The sequence below is a fragment of the Mirounga angustirostris genome, unplaced genomic scaffold, assembly GCF_029215605.1.
Source record: "Mirounga angustirostris isolate CCGP_5_RB_7025 unplaced genomic scaffold, mMirAng1.0.hap1 SCAF_4, whole genome shotgun sequence".
Taxonomy (NCBI): domain Eukaryota; kingdom Metazoa; phylum Chordata; class Mammalia; order Carnivora; family Phocidae; genus Mirounga; species Mirounga angustirostris.
In genome coordinates, this window is record NW_026991712.1 from 25,741,649 (window position 1) to 25,760,786 (window position 19,138).

Below are 19,138 nucleotides of genomic sequence, written 5' to 3' on the forward strand. Positions count from 1 at the left end.
GTGAACCAAAGTTCTAACTATTAGTTTGATTTCTTCCCATAGTGGTCATAAAAATCCCCCTATTTTACCTTTAGTGATGTAAGCATCTCCATGGCTTCTCAGCAGGTAGATAGAAAAGTTCTGCCCCCTTTCCCCAGTACAAATCTTAACACTAGTTCTTACTACAGTGTGTACCTGAAGCTCAGTGCCAACCTGATGAGATATTTTCCTACCTGGAAGAGAGTTAGCATACTCAGCATTCTGTTAGGATAGCTATCTTGGCTCTTCACAGTACTCAGCCTGCAGCACCCCTCCCCCCATGCTTCGTCCTTCATTCGACAGACAATAAACTAGAGGAGCATTTATTGCCTGATGGACCATTCAGTGTGGTCATTATGTTTGCTATTGATTTCCAGAGGCTTTTGTCAAATCACATTAATTGGCTTGTGAGACCATCATTCTTCTCTTAAAGAGCATTGTTTTTGTCAGAATCCCATCCACATAACCCAAACTGTCAAAACCTAAAAGATCTGAGATTTTACCATACTTTCAAATTAAAAAGTTACACTTCCACAGTTTCATGGATGTTGGCAGCAGTTAAAAGTTTACTACTCACAAACTGAGGGTTGCTGAAGTGGTGTGGGGTGGGAGGGATGGGGTGGCTGGGTGATAGACATTGGGGAGGGTATGTGCTATGGTGAGTGCTGTGAATTGTGTAAGACTGTTGAATCACAGGCCTGTACCTCTGAAACAAATAATACATTATATGTTAAAAAAAATAAGATAGTAGGAAGGGAGAAATGAATGGGGGAAATCAGAGGAGGAGACAAACCATGAGAGACTATGGACTCTGAGAAACAAACCGAGGGTTCTAGAGGGGAGGGGGGTGGGGGGATAGGTTAGCCTGGTGGTATGTATTAAAGAGGGCACATACTGAATGGAGCACTGGGTGTTATATGCAAACAATGAATCATGGAACACTATATCAAAAACTAATGATGTAATGTATGGTGATTAACATAACATAAAAAAAATTACTACTCACAACAATGGGAGTAATCAGAGTTTCAGCTTTGATGTCAGCTCCTCAAGTCCCAGTTTCCACATGCCCAGATAAAGAGGACAAGACATCTGTGCACATGCTGTGCATTGCAGGAGAGGAACACTGACTTTAGGGAACCCTAATCTTTTATAAAGGGCAATAATTATGCCTACCCTATTGCTCTGGAGGGAAATATAGCCCTATCTTCCAAAACTGTAAGAAAATATGGCAGTTATTCTAAAAGGAAGGCTTCTAAGGCTGTTTGATATATAAACATTCTAGAAAAAATAGTCCAGAACAAATGATTCTGCATGCAAGAAATGCAAACATGGAAGAGACCCATGGAGAATTGTCTCCCAACAGCCTAGAAACAACCTGCTTAATCCTGAGGGCACTAAATTCCTCTGCAGCAACCTGTATGACTCTATGGGCCATGACTGCCATGATGGCTCTCAAGGGGATTGATCACTTTCCCATCCATGTATACGGAAAAAGTGTTACTAACACAGTGATTAAAAAAATGTGGCCACCAAGAGCAGTGAAAGAAAATTGAAAAATAATTACGAATATGAAATTGGTATAATTTATTTTAGTAAATATTACAACTTTCCATATTGAATGTAATTTATCCTAACCAATGAAGTGAATGTCAGCCAATAATTCTTTTATGTGCCAAAGCTAATCAGAAGACTCATCTATAGATACATAGATATAGATCCAGTAGACAATTAAGCAAAAAAAAATTGAGTTAAGTGGGTGTGGATAAAGAAAAATCTATGTAATAAATCTTCAGTGAATTCTTTAGAATTTTAAAGACTAAAATGTTTAGGAGGATAATTTTTAAAAAATATCAATGTGAAAATATAAGTTTCTATGATAGGCTTTAGGTTAACCTGAATCAATATTTTCTCAAAGGACATAGAACAATATGATAAATTCACAATTTAATGCTGGTTCCTCAGATTTCTACAAAAGTAGAATCATGTCTTACTGCTCCACTAACTAGTAAATGAAGAGGCAAAAATCCTAGGTTCCACATAGTTCAGGACAATTGTAACATTAGTGTTCAGGTCATGAGAAGGTATATGAGAGTGCTGAAGTAGGAATAGACTTGAACCATCTAATAATTTGGAATTAAGAATTCAAAACTTTTGCATTTGATATTTTAAAGAAAGTTGCATATGTATGTGTGTCCAGATTGTGATCTGTATGAATATAAAATTGAAATTAAGCTCATTTATCCTATTAATTAATATATTATTGTTCATTTTCAAGACCAGTTTCTGTTTTCTTTATTTACAGAGTTAATAATCAAAACCTTGCATGTTACACAATAATAATACAAAACATTAAAAACAGAGTTTCAAATTTATGTCTTCTGTGATTTCCCACAGTGTTATCCAACAACCAAGGAGTCAATGTTTTACAACAGAATTGAAAATTCAGTCTATCTCCTCATAATGATATTATCTTGACAGAATTGAAAATACAGTCTATCTTCTCATAATGATCATATTATCTCATGTGATGAAAGATAAATAAAACATACTGTGGTCTTAGCAATAAAATATTCAGTTTTCTATAAATTTGTATGCCTTTGGCAACTAATATATATGTAGGTATGTATGAATGAGCATGCATTTATGTCTATGTTTATATACATATATGTATTTGTTTTGTAGTTTAAATCTTACTCAATTTCATTTTACTTTAATGTAGCAATCAAGTATCAAATGTGTATATTGTTAAATGTGTATATTATTAAAACAGGGACTGCCACTAAGTTTATACATTTTTGTTACTCCATTACATTTAAACCTTTCATTCAAATTATGCAGTCAGAAGTAAAGAAAGTCTAAATATAGCATTTCCCTTTGCTAAAAACAAAATAATCACTAGAACACTAATATCTAACAACAACAAAAAAGCCTTCTTCACTTGTAACACAAAATTTGCGCTTAAGAACTACAATGACAAGTGAAAATAGTATACTATGTGATAAATTTTATTAATGCAAAAGCAACAGAAACATAGTGCCATCAGCAAGCTATGTGTAATTATATTATTGGCAGGAAAATTGAATTCTTCTAGCATAAGAAAGACATGTTCTTTGAAAATAGTTCACAAATATTCAAATATTACAATCTTCAAGCACTAAAAAATGTGACTAGTATTCTTGATACCTTTTTCCTATTGGTTTTTGTTAGGCACTGTAAATTTATGAAGTTATTTAACATTGGAAGATTGCTTAAAATTTTATTGCAATGTCATTTGTGCATAGTAGTAAGGAATAATAATATTTATAAATTATTTCTAAATGGATAATGATTTGGCTGGCAAATATAAGAGTAGGAGGAAATATCTATTTTAAACTTGAAATCCTCTACCTTGCTATGTGTAAATAAATCAGTGAAAGGGGCCACTCCATGGTTGTTTTGTTAGCCTTACTTTTTTTAATCTGGAGATTAGATAATAGAAATTACATTTCCTGCCACATCTACTTATTATCCCTTTTATGTTGTAGTTAAAATTAGAGCATGTTCTCTCTGTCCCTCTATTACTCTCTTCTGTGCCCATCTCATTCATTCTTGTATCTCTTCTTGCCCTTACTTCCCTACACACACACATACACACACACACAAATTGTATCTTCAGGAATTGTCTATTGCCTCTTTCATGGAAGAGTAACATATCAATTCATTAATAGCTATGTTCAAATTAATCTGGCAAATGATTTACCTAAATGACCAATTTTCTGTGTTTTTTTATCAGATGAGACTCAAATAAGTGAGAGATTATAATCAGTTGGGTCAGAACAGAACCCTGCAGGTAGACATCTAGTCTACTTCTCCCTTCACTTTCTTAATTTTTAGCATCACAATTTCCTTCTATACTACTAACTAGAATGTCTATATTCAGTCAATCTACTCTACACATATTTATGGATTATTGACTGAGTTCATTCTGTACATCACGCATTGGACTAGGCTCTGGAACCAAAACATGAAACAATAATGGACATGGTTTCTGCCCTTATTGAACTTACTGTCTAGTAGTGGGGGAACAACACACACACACATATGCATGCATGTATCAAATATGCAATTCAGTCAGAATTATGACATCCTAAGGGATGTTTGGTTCAATAAAAAACATCAAACGGGATCATTGCCTAGAAATGGGAAGGTTTATTTGACCAAATGATGGTTAATTAGACTTCTGAAGGATGAGGAAAACGTAACCTTGAAAAGAAGGGAGGGAAGAGTTTCTAGGCAGACAGAGGAAGATGCACACAGGCTGTGGCTGGAGGGAATATAGGTGGAGAGGTGAGGAGGCCAGAGTAGCTAGAGATAAATATTGTTTCGAAATAAGCCTGTAGAGGCAAGTAGGGTCCGACTATGCAGGATTTTATAGTCTCTGTTATGTCTGGCTTCATTCTAAGAGTAGTGGGAAGTCATTTGTTGTTGCTGCTGTGGTTTAGAGGCTGAGGGCATTTATGATCAGATTTGCATTTTGAAAATATAACATGTGGCTTGTAGTGATGAGAATGGAAGGGAGATCTTCTCAGCAAGACATTATAATAACTTGGGTTGGGGTAGTCATGGTGGAAATGGAGAGAAGTGAATGAGAAATTATGGAGGAGGAAATTTCAGAGATTATGTAGGAGGAAAAATCCATAGGATTTGGTGATAGATTAAATAAAGTGGGACTGGGTGCAAAAAAAATTCAATATTATAAATAACTTGAATTTCTGATTTATATCATTTTCTAGTTAAATGTGGTAATGTAACAAATCATCTCAAAACTTGGTTTAAACATTGGCAATATTTATTTTGCTCAGGTATCTGCAATTTGGGCAGGGCTTAGCAGGGGCAGCTCATCTTTCTATCACTTGGCATCTGCTGAGCAGTTCAAAGGCTGGGAGAGGGAATCATCTGAAGTTTCTCTTTTCCCACACCTGCGTTTGAGGCTAGCTAATGTTGAGATGTGTTAGAGGTGTGGCCTGAACACCCACACGTGGACTTTCTGTGTGGTTGCCTCACTTGTTTATAGCACAGTGGCCAGGTTTCAAGGGCAAACTCCCTGAGAGTACCAAGCGGAAGCTCTAGAGCCTTTTATGACTTTGCCTTAGAAATCACTCAGCATCACCTCCATCACATTATATTCATTAGAAACAAGTCAGTAAAGCTGACCTCTATTCAAGAGAGGGAGTGTGAAAGAATTTGTGGACTTGTTTAATTCCAGCATTGGCAACTTGATGTCAGACAGCCCCACTATTGAGAGAGAAAACTTTAGAAAAAGACCACATTTGGAAAAAACATGTATTTTTTTCTTTTGCTTCTGACTGATCTTTAAGCATCTGTTTTGCATGCTCTGCTTTTTCCAGAATCTATTGCTTTTAAGCTATTGACTTCTAAAACCTATCTAACCTTGACTTTTCATCTAACTACTAGTATCTCCAGCTGTTTGTTGCCCCTAGGATGTCTCAACATCATCTCCAATTTAAGTTGTTAAAAATCAAACACTTGTCTTCCCTCACATTTTCTCCTTCTCTTGAAATCTTTTCAGTTAATGGAGACCTCATTCTGGTTCAAACTTACATTTCTCCTTGATGACTCCTCCTCAGTGCCAATCCCAGTCTGTTGCCAGATATGGTCGGGTCCACTATAGACAGCTACCTCACATCTATCCACATCTTATTTTCTTTCCTCTTTCTTTTTGTTCATTTTTGCCTTATTCACAGTGTTCTGGACAAGTGATGTTTTTACTGACCCTAGAAGATGTCAGCTCATTTTCTCCTCAGGATTTTGTTCTTGAGGTTGCTCTTTCCAGAATAATTTTCCCAGAAATTTTGCATATCTGGTTCCCTTTAATCATTAATTTTTCTATTCGGACTCCTCTGACCACTGTTGCTGAAATACCCCCCTGTTCTAATTATTCTCTTTTACCCTTTTAAAATTCTTTTCAATAAAATGAATAAGTTATATGGATCTAGTGTACAGCATGGTGGCTATCGTTAATAGTACTGTATTATTAACTATAGTTATAGTTACATAACTATTGCCAAATAGTTATATAATGACTATGATTACACTGTACAATGGCTAAGAGAGTAGATCTTAAGTGTTCTCACCACCAAAAGCAGAACATGGTAACTACAGAACTGATAGATATGTTAATTAACTTGAGGTATAATTTCAAAACATATATGTATATTAAATCATCATTTTGTGCATCTTAAAAAGCGTACAATCTAGATGCAGGATCTAGTTACAATGTAGCTGTAAAGTGCTGCCTTGTCTTTGCCCCCTGCTCAAAATAAAGCTGTTACCTTTCTAGCCCTGTCCGGCATGGTGCTTAGCAGCCAGGGATGCATGGTCTCAGACATGTTTACCAAGTAAAACATTGACTTGAGGGGCACCTGGGTGGCTCAGTCATTAAGCGTCTGCCTTCGGCTCAGGTCATGATCCCGGAGTCCTGGGATCGAGCCCCGCATAGGGCTCCCTGCTTGGCAGGAAGCCTGTTTCTCCCTCTGCCTGCCACTCCCCCTGCTTGTGTTCTCTCTGACAAATAAATAAATAAAATCTTAAAAAAAAAAAAGTGTACAATCTAAATATATATAATTTTTCTTTTTTTAAAGATTATTTATTTGAGAGAGAGAGAATGGGGGTGGGGCATAGGGAGAGGAAGAGAAAGAATCTTCAAGCAGACTCCCCACAGAGCATGGAGCCCATCATGGGGCTCAATACCAGGACTCTATGATCGTGATCTGAGCCAAAATCAAGAATCGGCCCCTTAACTGACTGAGCCACTCAGACGCACCTGTCATTTTTATTTTTCAATCACACCTTACTAAGCTGGGGAAAATAAAAATAATAATATTTAAAACATTTTCATGCAACACATTATCTAGAGTGATCATGTATTTATGGTGTGAATAGATTATCTGCCATTTGTTTGCTGATGTCTGTTATTAGAATATAAGCTCCATGTGGTCAGGTGTGGTATGAGTTTTGTTGTATCTCCAAAGCAAGTAAGGAAGAGGCAATGGCAAGTAGGGAGTAGTAAATAAAAATTATTGAATAAGTAAAGGCACCAATAAATGGAATGTGTAGTCATTCTTACTACTTCAGTCGCCTTTTAAGTGGTCCCATCATTTAAGAGGCTTTTCTTTTCCATTCTAACTAGAGTGATCACTTCTTTTCCCAAACTCCACTAGCATTTATTATCCATTCCAGTGTTGGTGATTGTTGATCTGTGCTAAATACTTTCAACGTGCTTCCTTGTGATGATTTTAACTCTCAGTCCTATCCTTTCTTTCCCAAGTAAGTTGTACCCTCCTTAAATTCCTGATTATTTCCCATAGCAATTAATACAGTAGAAGTGACATGTAATAATATATATATTTTTTTGCCTATTTGGATTTATTCTACATGAATTCATCCAATGCATCTAAATCCTTTTTAATTCTAAAACCTAGCACGTTTGATGACTCAAGTAATAGCAACTAAATATTGAATACTTAATATGAATCAGGTGCTACGTTAATACTTCTCTCTCTTACCTCCTTTATCCTCCTACTGATGTGTTGCGGTGATGGTAAATTCTATTCCCATTGTACTGATGAGCAACGTGAATCTCAGAGATGTTAGTGTGCTTGCCCAAGAACCAGAAAGTGGTGGGACTGGGTTTCATATTTGCCTTTCTCACTTCAGAGCCTGTGTTATTTACCAATATATAATGTTGTGCTTTGATGCTGTCTGGGTCTATAAGTCTGGTCAAAAGTAATGCTCACACAAAGGAATCTCTCAGTGTTGGGTTCACATCTCTACTCCACCACTTCCTACCCATATGACCTGGGGGAAGTTAGTTAATTTATTTCAGGTAGTGAAAGTTTCTCAATGATGGCTATAATTTGGAATCACATGGGAACTTCAGAGCAAATACTGATTCTCTGCCCCTACTCCTAGAGATTTATTTTTTTTTTTCAGATGTGATTTAAATTTAATTGCTTTAGTGTGGGGATTGCACTGAAATCAGAACTCTGAGTTTGGGACCTGGGTACCAATATTTTTCAAAGGTTGCCAGATAATTCTAATGTGCAGCCAAGGTTGAGAAGCAGTGACTTCATCTAGGATAGTCCAAACTTTCATTTCTTCATCTGGAAAATGGAGATAATGGTATATACCCCCACAGGTGGTTTCTGAGAGTTTGCTGATATTAGTATATAATTCCTGGTACATAATTAAGATTAGCTGATAGTAGTAGTAGTAAAGCCATTTTTATTAATCCTTTGCCTATGGTTATACATAGACTTAGTTACTTCATTTACTCAACAAACATTTGCTGTGAATCTGGTACTTGTCAGTCACTATTCTGGGCTTTTAGAGATAAAATGGTTAAACAAATAGCCAAAGTTCCCATTCTCATAGAACTCATATTCTAGGGCAGGAGACCTATAATAAACAAACACAGCTCTGGGAATAGGGAATAATTGAAGGATAAATACTGTGATGAAAAACTATGAGACTCACAGCCCACTATTGTGTATGTAATGGTCAGAGAAGTCTTCTGTGTGGTGCCATTTAAGCAGTGTTCTGAACTGGGGGAGAAAAGTGTACACACGCTCCCTCTGAGGAAAGAGCGCAGGCAGTGAGAACAGCAAGTACAAAGGTGCTGACATTAGGTTATTGATGTTCCCTTAATGCACTTTCTCATGATATATAAATTAAATTTTCAGTATCTTCCTTGTAAACAAACAAACGGTATTTTTTCATTTTATTGAATGACAGGAAATTTTTATGGATATTATTTGTTCCTTTGATATCATGATAAAATTCTTATCAGCAAAGTGTAATCACCCCTATTCTACAGAAAGTGACAATGAGAGTCATTAATATTCAGTGTCTCATTAGGGTCCCTTAATGTGAGGCAGAGTTGAAATTAAAATTCTTGGTTCTAAGAGTTCTCTAGAGTTATCAAAATATGTGGTCTTTGAAGTAATGGAACAAGTTTTTTTCTTAATATGTTCACAATGGTAATTATATTTTCACCCATCCACAAATATTGGAAAACATTTGTGGCCTATGGTTATATTCACTCACTTATACCAAAATAAAATAATATATCCAGAGAAGTGACAATAAAGGGAGAGAGATTCTTAAGAAGTATAAAATTAGTGGGGAAAATACAGAAAAATAGATTTCAAATATTAACTAATAATTGACAGAGGAAATATAAATTAATGCATATAACATCAATTTATATATCTTTTTAAAGATTTTATTTATTTATTTGAAAGAGAGAGAGGGGGAGAGAGAGAGAGAGAGACGGAGCACAAGCCAGGTGAGGGGCAGAGGGAGAAGCAGAATCCTGGCTGAGCAGGGAGCCTGACGCGGGGCTCCATCCAGGGACTCCGGGATCACGACCTGAGCCCAAGGCAGACACCTAACTGACTGAGCCACCCAGGCGCCCTCAATTTATATTTAATAAACATCTACAGTTCTAGATGGATAAAGATCACAGGACTTTTGGAATGTATACAATCTCATCTTCCTACATTTTCTGCCCAGAAAACACACACACACACACACACACGAATGGTGGCTTAACTTAATTTAGGAAGTTAGAGTAGCCTTTTGGTTAAGAGGACAGACTTTGGGGTCAGATAGACATAGCTCTGACTTCCCTCTCTGCTCAGTTATCTATATGACCATAAACAAATTATTTATAAGTCTCATTTTCCTGATCTCTAAAATCCATTTCATATAGTCGTATATACATCAAATGTTGGGCATAATGCCAAAATTGTAGAAGTCTTAAAACCCTATTTGCTTGGCTTGACTGGATGAACTTAGTTCTTGTTAGTTTCTGTTTCATTAGAAAGAGCAGAACCATGTTAACCAGTAGACTCAGCCCAGAATGAACCCAATAAAAAGCAGAATCTTCTCTCGATAAGTTTGAATAATGGTCAAACCGTCAGAGATGTCACCAACAAACATCACCCTCTTAAAGTACTCCTGCACGTGGGTGATAAAACTAGAGGTACTAGATATAAGATATGGGTGAGAAATGTTTCCTGTCAGTGATCTTAATTAATTAAGGGCAGTTCTGTGTGAAGGAGACTATGGCAAAAGGATGTGCTCCTCAGGCTTGAATGGACAGAACAGTTACTTGGGGAACTTAATGAAGGCAGATTCTAATTCAGTAGGTCTAGTTGAGAGCCTGGATTCTGCCTTCTCAACAGGCTTCCAGGTGATCCTGGTACTACTGCTCTGCATGCCATACTTTGTGTAGCAAGACTAAGGGAAAAGACCATTGGATCAGAAGTTAGGAGTCCAGGGGCTCCTGGGTGGCTCAGTTGGTTGAGCAGCTGCCTTCGGCTCAGGTCATGATCCCAGGGTCCTGGGATCGAGTCCCGCATTGGGCTTCCTGCTCAGCAGAGAGCCTGCTTCTCCCTCTCTCTCTCTGCCTTCCTCTCTACGTACTTGTGCTCTCTCTCTGTGAGATAAATAAATAAAATCTTTAGGGGGAAAAAAAAAAGAAGTTAGGAGTCCAAGGATGTCTGTTGTGTGGCTTTGGAACTAAATACCGTGATGTAAGAATGGGAAAATCATACTTTTCCTGCTCCCTTCTGTGAATACCGTGAATATATATATAAAACTTACACACACACACACATATATATATACACACACACATATATATACATATACATGCATATATATAGCTTATATGTGTGTGCTTTTAAACTATAATATTTTCAATGTAGAAGATTTCTTGTAAATAATATAAATAGTATAAATATAAATAATATAATAAAATGTATAATAATATAATATCCCTCAGCTCTTAAGAACCCTAAGGAACAATGCATGAATGGCATATTTCTTTTGTACTAGTATATCTTTTCCACCTCCTTCTTTCCACATACTTCCTCCCAAAATAAACACACCTATTAAATAAAACAAGGATATGGGAAAACCAGATATATAACTCAGGTATTGTCTTTTAGCAAATATTTACTGAGCATCTTTGGAGGTCACATAGTAGTGAAAATAAACTTGTCATGCTTCAGTATGTGCTTTTAAAAAGATGGAAAATGAAAATGTTTATACAGGACTTAGATTTCCAAAAGTTAAAGTGTGGAAATTTCACGTACTTTAGGAAATCGAGTACCATCTTGAATTCAGAAGCCTCCTGCGGTAGCACAGGCTTATCCTGAGTATCGTCTGCTTATAATATCTTTGCCTTACAATATGAAATCATTTAACGAAAAAGAATTTTATTTGGCATTGTTTCTGGCATCATGATGAAACTATATCTGCTATAGAGTGGGGAAAAAGTAATGTTGCCTCATGTTTCTAAAATAGCTGTCCTTATATCAAGATTTTTTTTTCCTTTTGATGCCAGAGACTTATAGCAAAGACATTATCATCGCCTCTAAAAGAAGCGCCGGCAATCATTGAAAGGACTGTCATCTATCTTAGATAATGGCAATTTAACCACATGGTAAAACGCTCTTGTCACTTGATGCATTTTGATGGGAAGAATGTCATTGATGTTTTATTTCCCCCATGAATTTTAATGGGAAATAAACCATTAGTGACAAAACTGACTACAGTATACTTCTCTGACACTGTAAAAATTGTGCATTTAAAAACTGACAAGTGCCTTCTTGTGTGTGTGTTTTTTTTTTAAACTATGTTCATTTCACATCTATTACTCACTTAGAAATACATTCTGAAGGCAACTTTCTTCTCTGCTTCCTTAGCAGTGATGATCTAGCGGCTTGGCAAGGGCATATCAGAAGATAGGAGTTCTTGGGGAACTCTCATGGGGAACACTCAAGGTCAATTAGAGGGATTTTTGTTCCGAGGACCTGTCTTTAAATATCTTCTTACAATACTCTCTGGAGGTCAGAAAGAAGGGTAGAGCCAGTGAGAGTCTCATCTCATTTATATAGTCTAGTTTAAAATTACTTTTTAAAAAAGCAGTTGATAGAGACTTTATATTTAAAATCAATACTTTAGATATACATTTTTCTTTCTTCTTTTGAGGAATTCCAAGTTTTCGGTTTCACAGGACCATCAGAAACCAACACGCAAGTGTTGATCACCGGCTCAAAAGTCAGCTTGAAGATTTCCCCAGCAAACACTGAATCATTTAATAAGGTTTTCAAGGTTCAAGTTAAATGCAAGAAGACAAAAGGCACTCATTTCCATAGGTGCTGCCTGGAATTGCTTGAGCAGATTGAGATCTAGAAATAGACCGACACCAGGCAGGTCTCTGTGAGTCACCTCATTTGAGAAAGCCCAAACTTCCTCTTTTCAAATCCCTTGGTGTTTCTCAAGCATACCAGCCAGATCGCTCTGTCTTTAATGATTTGGAAGTGTGCCAGCTCATCTTTCCTCCGGACTTGGCTGCTGAAGGGAGCTTAGAGGCTCAGCGCCATCTGAGTCCAGAGGAAATGAATGGCACAGCTGAATATCATCAGGGTAATGATGGTATCTCATTGCTCTCTAAATCTATTATTTGAGACAGAAATAGAGCAGGGGATTTTCCTGGCATTTCAATTATAAGAATTAGAAGGAAAATGTGAAAAATGTAGGGGCAGTGAGGGAAAGTTTTGGAGAGAAACCCGGAGTGCATTTAACCTTCCCTTTTCCCATTAGTGAATACAATATTGCAAACTAGAGATTCGCTTTCAGTTTTAAAACAATCCATTTCCTAAACGATTTAACTTTCTAAAAATATTCAGTGGAATTAATTTTTGTTAATTGGTTGTCTTAATAGTAGGATTTTAGCGAGGGAGGCAATGTGCCCCAAACCTCTTGCACACTCTGTAAGTCTTCATCTCTAATTCCTGTCACTGTCAGTTAGGTTCGGTGCAGGTGCTCCTGATCGGGCCTCTCCTTCTGCCTCTTCCTCCCTCTCCTGTGGCCCATCTGACATGTGGGACAGGAAGTCTGTGAACCAGACATGGTAGAGGAGCTAATGCTTTATGAATCAACTCTTGAACCACAAGGAGATAGGATCGAATAAGTAAGTGTCTGTTTTTTTTGTTTTGTTTTGTTTTTGTTTTGTTTTTGTTTTTTTTTTTCCTGCAGTTTCCTCTGCTCTTCTGAGAAGCATTTGACAAGTTTCGCCAGAAGTTTCTCTAGGGCTTAATACCAATTATCCTTGGCACAGCCTTGTGTTGTCTTTCCTGCATTCCAAGACTCCTTCACTCCCACCTATTCCTCATTTCTGCTCCCTGAGGTCATATGACCAATTAAACCTCTCCCTAAGGAGCTCTTGTCTCAGGCATAGTTTCTAGGTAACATAGTCTAAGATGTGATTTCATATCCTCCTTTTGGCTGTTCGGTCCGTATCAGATGTTTCCAGTCAAGCCTTACCTGAACTTTGGTTTGAGGTCATAGAATGAGAAGACCTATGCTTGAGGAATATTCAGAAATTTATATTCCCAGAGAATAATCCTAAAGTAAACTCAAGGATAACAGACAATGCTGTTACATTCTTCCCTGGCTGTGTGTATGGCTGTAATCCCAAAGGGAACTCAGATTATTTCCCTAACCCATATAATAGGCATTGTTTGTACTAATCTTCAGGAAATGGTGAAATTACTGATACATTTCTAGGGAATAGATGCTGAAGTCAGTTTCTTAACAATATTTATAGTATGTGTTTTAGTCTGATTTGGTTTGGTTTCAGTTTTATGTTCATGGTGTGTACGTGTGTGTGTGTGCACGTGTTTCCCAGTTCGGTGGTTATATATGCACATGGGGAAAAATGCCAGCTGCTGAAATAATATACTATGGCTTACTAGAGAGGTGAAAATGTCACACGGCTTCCCACCCAGGAGTGCATTATGTACACATTTTTCACTGACTAACAGGATTTCATTACCAGGTAGAACACTAACTGTTGTAAATTGATTTATGGACTAAATAAATGTGATTTTATTACTGTCTTCTTTTTGGTGATCATCTACATGCTGTGGAAAATTCATGACAATCCTGAGTTCTTGGATCATGCAGGCTATTTTTCTACATAAAGACTTTTACGAGTTTATTAGGTAATCAACTGTTTATCCTTTGCAGGCCACATCATCTTTAAAATTTTATTTAATGCACTATACATATCATAAAAATAATATGTAGAAAATGTGGAAAGAATTATGCATTACCTATTTACAAAGCTTTAGGCTTCAAGAATCAGAGGATTAAAAGTGTGTGTAAGTATTGATACAAACAGTGTATATATTAATGAATATTTTCATGTATTCAAACATGAAAAAATATTTAACATACTATAAATGTGCATAAGTAATGATATAGTATTTATATTAAAATATATTCATGTATGCAAATAAAGAGCTACGGTGGCTAATTGGAATTTTTCTCAGCAATATCCTATTTTAATATTACCTCAAAAATAAAACAAAATTGACAAAAATGTAACAAATATTTATAGCATACTAGATAAAAACAGATTTTGGCATATACTTCTGTGAGTTCAAATAGATACTCTTAAGTTATATTCTTTATAAAATTTAAATAATAATAACTAATACACAGAGCTTACTATATGCTGGACAGGCTTTAAATATATCAATTCATTTGGTCCTTTCAATAAACCTCTGCGATACTACAGTATCATTTCTTTCTTACAAATAAAAACATAGATTCAGGGATTCAGTGTAGGCAAATTGACAGTAAAGTTTACACATTTGCATGTGTATTGTCAAACTCAAATCTTTTTACTAACCAATTTGGTCTCAGGGCTAAATTTCTGTAATATGTATATCAAAGATTTGTTTGCAGTTACTCCTTTTTTGTTTTGGTTGATGTCTTTTTTTCCCTTTTTTCCCAACTTTATTAAGGAATAATTGACAAACGCAAGTGTATATATTTAAAGTGTACAGTGTGATGGTTTGATATGCATATACGTTGTGGAATGATTACCAAGGACAAGATAATTCACACACCCTTCATTTCCTAGTGTTAACTCGTGTGTGTGTGTGTGTATGTGTGTAGGTATACTCTTAGCAACTTTGAAGTGTACAAAGCTGAGTTATTTTAATGAGTCACCATACCGTACATTAGATCTTCAGAACTTATCATATAACTGAAAGTTTGTACTTTCAATATTTATTCTAAATCAATATCAGAAGGAAAAAGGAAGCAGAACCCTGATATTTAGAATATATGGAAGGTACATCCTTTTGATTGTTAGGCATATACAGTTTAGGATTTGATAAATGTTTTTTTTTTAAATAGGATTTTTAAAAAATCTCTAAGAATACCTATTTCAATACCACAAACTATTCACCTATAAATGTCCTCTCTAGCTGGGAGAATTCATGACTTACTTTTTTTTCCTAAGGTAACTTACCAGGCCAGACATAATGTGAGTCTTTCTAATTAGAATGTTGAGTAGATAATGAAATTTATATTATCAGTGTACTTACGAGTAAGAAGTTTATTCCTTCAATAATATGGTTACATTGAGAAGGAACATTGAGAATGCCAGTACATTTCTTGACATGATCCGTACAACTAAATAGGTATGGGGACTATGAAATCTATTGAGAAGAAAGCAACACAATTTTAAATATGAGCAACAAAAACAGCCTTGTTCTTAATTGTGGTTACATAGAAATTTTTGGTACAGTTTTTAAGAACTTAGAGTCTGGACTCAGAGAGGGTTCGAATCTCATACGCACAAGACAACATGAAATCAGAAGTCTTAGGAAGCAGGAAACAGATACATTTCAAGTGCTTGACAACTTTGCCAGTGGCCAGACTTAGAGCATTACCTTAAATATTTCATTATATCCCATTTTATGATTGACATTAGTTCCTCAGAGTCAATATTAAAAACATACATATACAGCTAGGTCCAGATATATTGTACCCCAATTTTTTTCACGAGTCTAGGCTTTTCATCATCTCCAGTAAGCCTCATCCTGCTCCTTGACATACCACATCCCCTAGTTTGGTGTCACAATCAAGATCCATTTTCTAAGGGTGTCATTCATTCAATAAACACTAACTGACTACCTGCAGGACCAATCATGGACTAATTAGTAGTAATATGTGATAATTGTCCTGAAGGGGCTCACCGTATACTGAGGCAAAAGAATGACAGCAGAACAGAATAAGGTAATATTAGTAATAAATTAGCTTATAAAGATAAAAAGTATGGGAACAAAGGGGAGCAGCACCCTACTCAGGGTGAACTGGGATTGGGGTTACCAGGGAAAATGTCCCAGAGGTGTGCCCACTTAAATTCTGAAGTATGAATGGGGATTAGATAAGTGATAAGGGACGGACCTGGAAAGAAGGGTGTATAATATAGTTTCTGTTAATAAGATTTTTATTACTTCTTGAGTGTCAAAACACTCTATTAACCAACTTTTAATGTAACTTCCCACTGTAATGGAAGCTGAAGTTCATGCCTTATTTCTACAATTCCTTTCACCAAAACTTCTTGGTACAGAATAAAGAGAAACAAAAGAGTGAGGAAAAATCAAAGATATTAGGTAGAATGAAAGATACTGCTGTAAGTCAGTGGCTCCTAATGGGAGGAAGGCAGAATTTTGCCGTGCAAGGGACATTTGGCAATGTTTGGAGACAGTTTTTGATTGTCATAACTTTGGCAGGGGGTTGCTAATGGCATCAAATGGACAGAGAGGTGTTGCTAAACGTTCTGCAATGCTCAGGACAGCCCCTGACAACAAAACAAATAATATCTTGCCCAAAGTGTCAAAAGTGCAAAGACTGCAAAGCCCTGCCCTAAGCTGATAATTGGGAATTATGCATAAACACAAAATAGTGTTAATATCCAGTGTGTTTAGTTTCCTGAAAGGCACACACACAAAAAAAATTAGAGGGCCACTACTTTTTATCACTCACATAGATTGGTACTAATAAACTAGTGATTGTTTCACAAAGTTGAGTGATGCTTTCACACCCTGTAACCATTGTGTTTTGCTCAGAGAATGAGGTTTCTGCATTATTTAAAAAGATCTAGTAAGGAGATTCCATGGCATCTTGAACAGCTCATTGTAGTTTTTCTACTCAATGAGTTCTGGAACACTAAATTATTTTCTCGTGTCCAGGTTAAACCACCCTGTAGCAATTTTGTTTATTTCTAACTATACCCTTGCAAAGGAATCTTTAAGAATTTTGGCTAGAAAAATGTTTGTACTGTGATGCAGACAGGTTCAACCAAGGGCTCCTGTGGCATGATAAGTTATTACTTACCAACTTCACCCTGTTCAGGTTCTGGCCTTGAGTTTTGCCAACTCTGAAACTCATCCTCATGTTTGCATGAGGGTTGGTAATATATTGGATTATCGACGTTTCATACTAAGCACTAAGCCCTTCCCCCCACACACACAAATTTGGAGTGATTAGCAAAATATTAATTTAAAATGACATTAAAGGAGTAGATTAAAGAGACATATGTGATGTGTTATCTTGGATTAGATCCTGGAATAGAAAAGAGGATGTTAGTCTAAAAACAAAACAAAACAAAGGAAACGAAAAACCTGATGAAATTCAAATAAAGTCTGAAGTTTAGTTAAGAGGAATGTACCAGTAATATATTCTTAGGTTTGACAGATACACCATGGTTATGTAAAATGTTTACATTAGGGGAAACTGGGTGGAGGGTACATGGGAACTCTGTGCATGATCTTTGCATCTTTTCTGTGTATCTAAAATTATTCCAAAATATTTTATTTCTTAAAAAAATGGCATTGAAGAGGAGAATAAAATGAACGAATTGATAAGGGTTTCTCATTTTGAAAGCAATTTTTAAAAAAATCTTGTAAATTAGAAGCACTGAAATAATTTGTTGCAATTTTGTAACTGAAATACAATTATGTATAACTGTTTATCATTATGTTTTTAAATTCTCTTATTTCACTGAAATCCTAATCTACTTGTTTTAATTTTACATCAAAGCAAATACGTGGATCAAATATTGCAAATCAGAGAGGTTTGTTGTCCAGAAATAGCTTACATTTTTGGCTATTATAGATTGCTATATCTTAAAATTTTTTTCCAACATTTGAAATATTAAGTATTTCACATAACCAGATTCCTAGCTTTTGAAAAATTAGAAGAACTGGAAAACTTGGCCCACATTCAGAGGTGCCTGAACATTTTAGTAGAGGTTTCCTCCTTTATCCTGGGCATATATTTGCCAGATGGCCACATAACCCCAATTTTTACTTCCCACTCCCAGCCCAATTACCAGGTGGGTCAACTGTGCTTTTGAGCATGTGACATCTGATTTTGCAATTTATATCCCAGTCCTCAATATTAAATAAGTATGGGGTTTTCATATATTTATTAATTTAAATTTTTGAGAGATTTAATTAAGCTAATTTACCTGTCACCATATCAGGATGTAGAAATTATGTTCTGGAGTTCCACTTCAGAAACATTTTTAACCTGTTTATGGGGCTGAAGATGTTTGTTTCACCCAGCTGTTTATTGTGGCAGATAAAGGATAGGTACAGTTTTCTTTTCCATCCAAGGTTTACATAATTTGGGACCACTTTTTTTGTTCTGTTTTGCCCTAAATGATAGCTTTGTGCCAAGACTTTTCTACTTCCCAAATAGTAATTTTTTTTTCAAAACATTGTCTTAGCTTTATATAATGATGCTACCCTTGAGTAGTATAAACTCAAAAGTAATCTTGGTGGTTGACATTCTATAGAATCTTATATTTCATTCCTTGAAATCATGAATAATACTTTTAAAATATCCTTTTGCACAGAGAAATAGACTCTCTTATATATCAGTATTTTTCATATCTAGGATTCACTGACCCAATTCTCAGATGTGGTCTCCCAGTCTTTTTTACTTTTCTATACTTCCCTTTATAAAGATCTTGGATGCCACAACAGAGGCATATTCTGCTCATTGTTAAGCAGGAAAGAGCTTCTAATGAAACCCCATTATTTAGGGAAATGGTTGTCTGTTATGTGGCCTTCATATCACGAAGGACATGTTAAGCCTGTTGGTATAAAGAAAAAACTTGGAGAGAAGATAATATGCCTACCTAACAAAAACTGTTTTGAGATACTTTAAAATTGCT

The 19,138-nt window shown here is 35.9% G+C and overlaps 1 protein-coding gene and 1 non-coding gene across 4 annotated transcripts in view; both read left to right on the top strand.

The window, feature by feature from the left end:
• Positions 1-19,138, top strand: part of CSMD3 (CUB and Sushi multiple domains 3) — a 1,202,189-nt gene that overhangs the window by 576,529 nt on the left and 606,522 nt on the right. The gene's annotated exons all lie outside the window — the stretch shown is intronic.
• Positions 6,280-6,410, top strand: LOC123860691 (small nucleolar RNA SNORA63). The gene has a single exon (XR_006794809.1). It is a non-coding gene; the product is annotated as a small nucleolar RNA SNORA63 (small nucleolar RNA).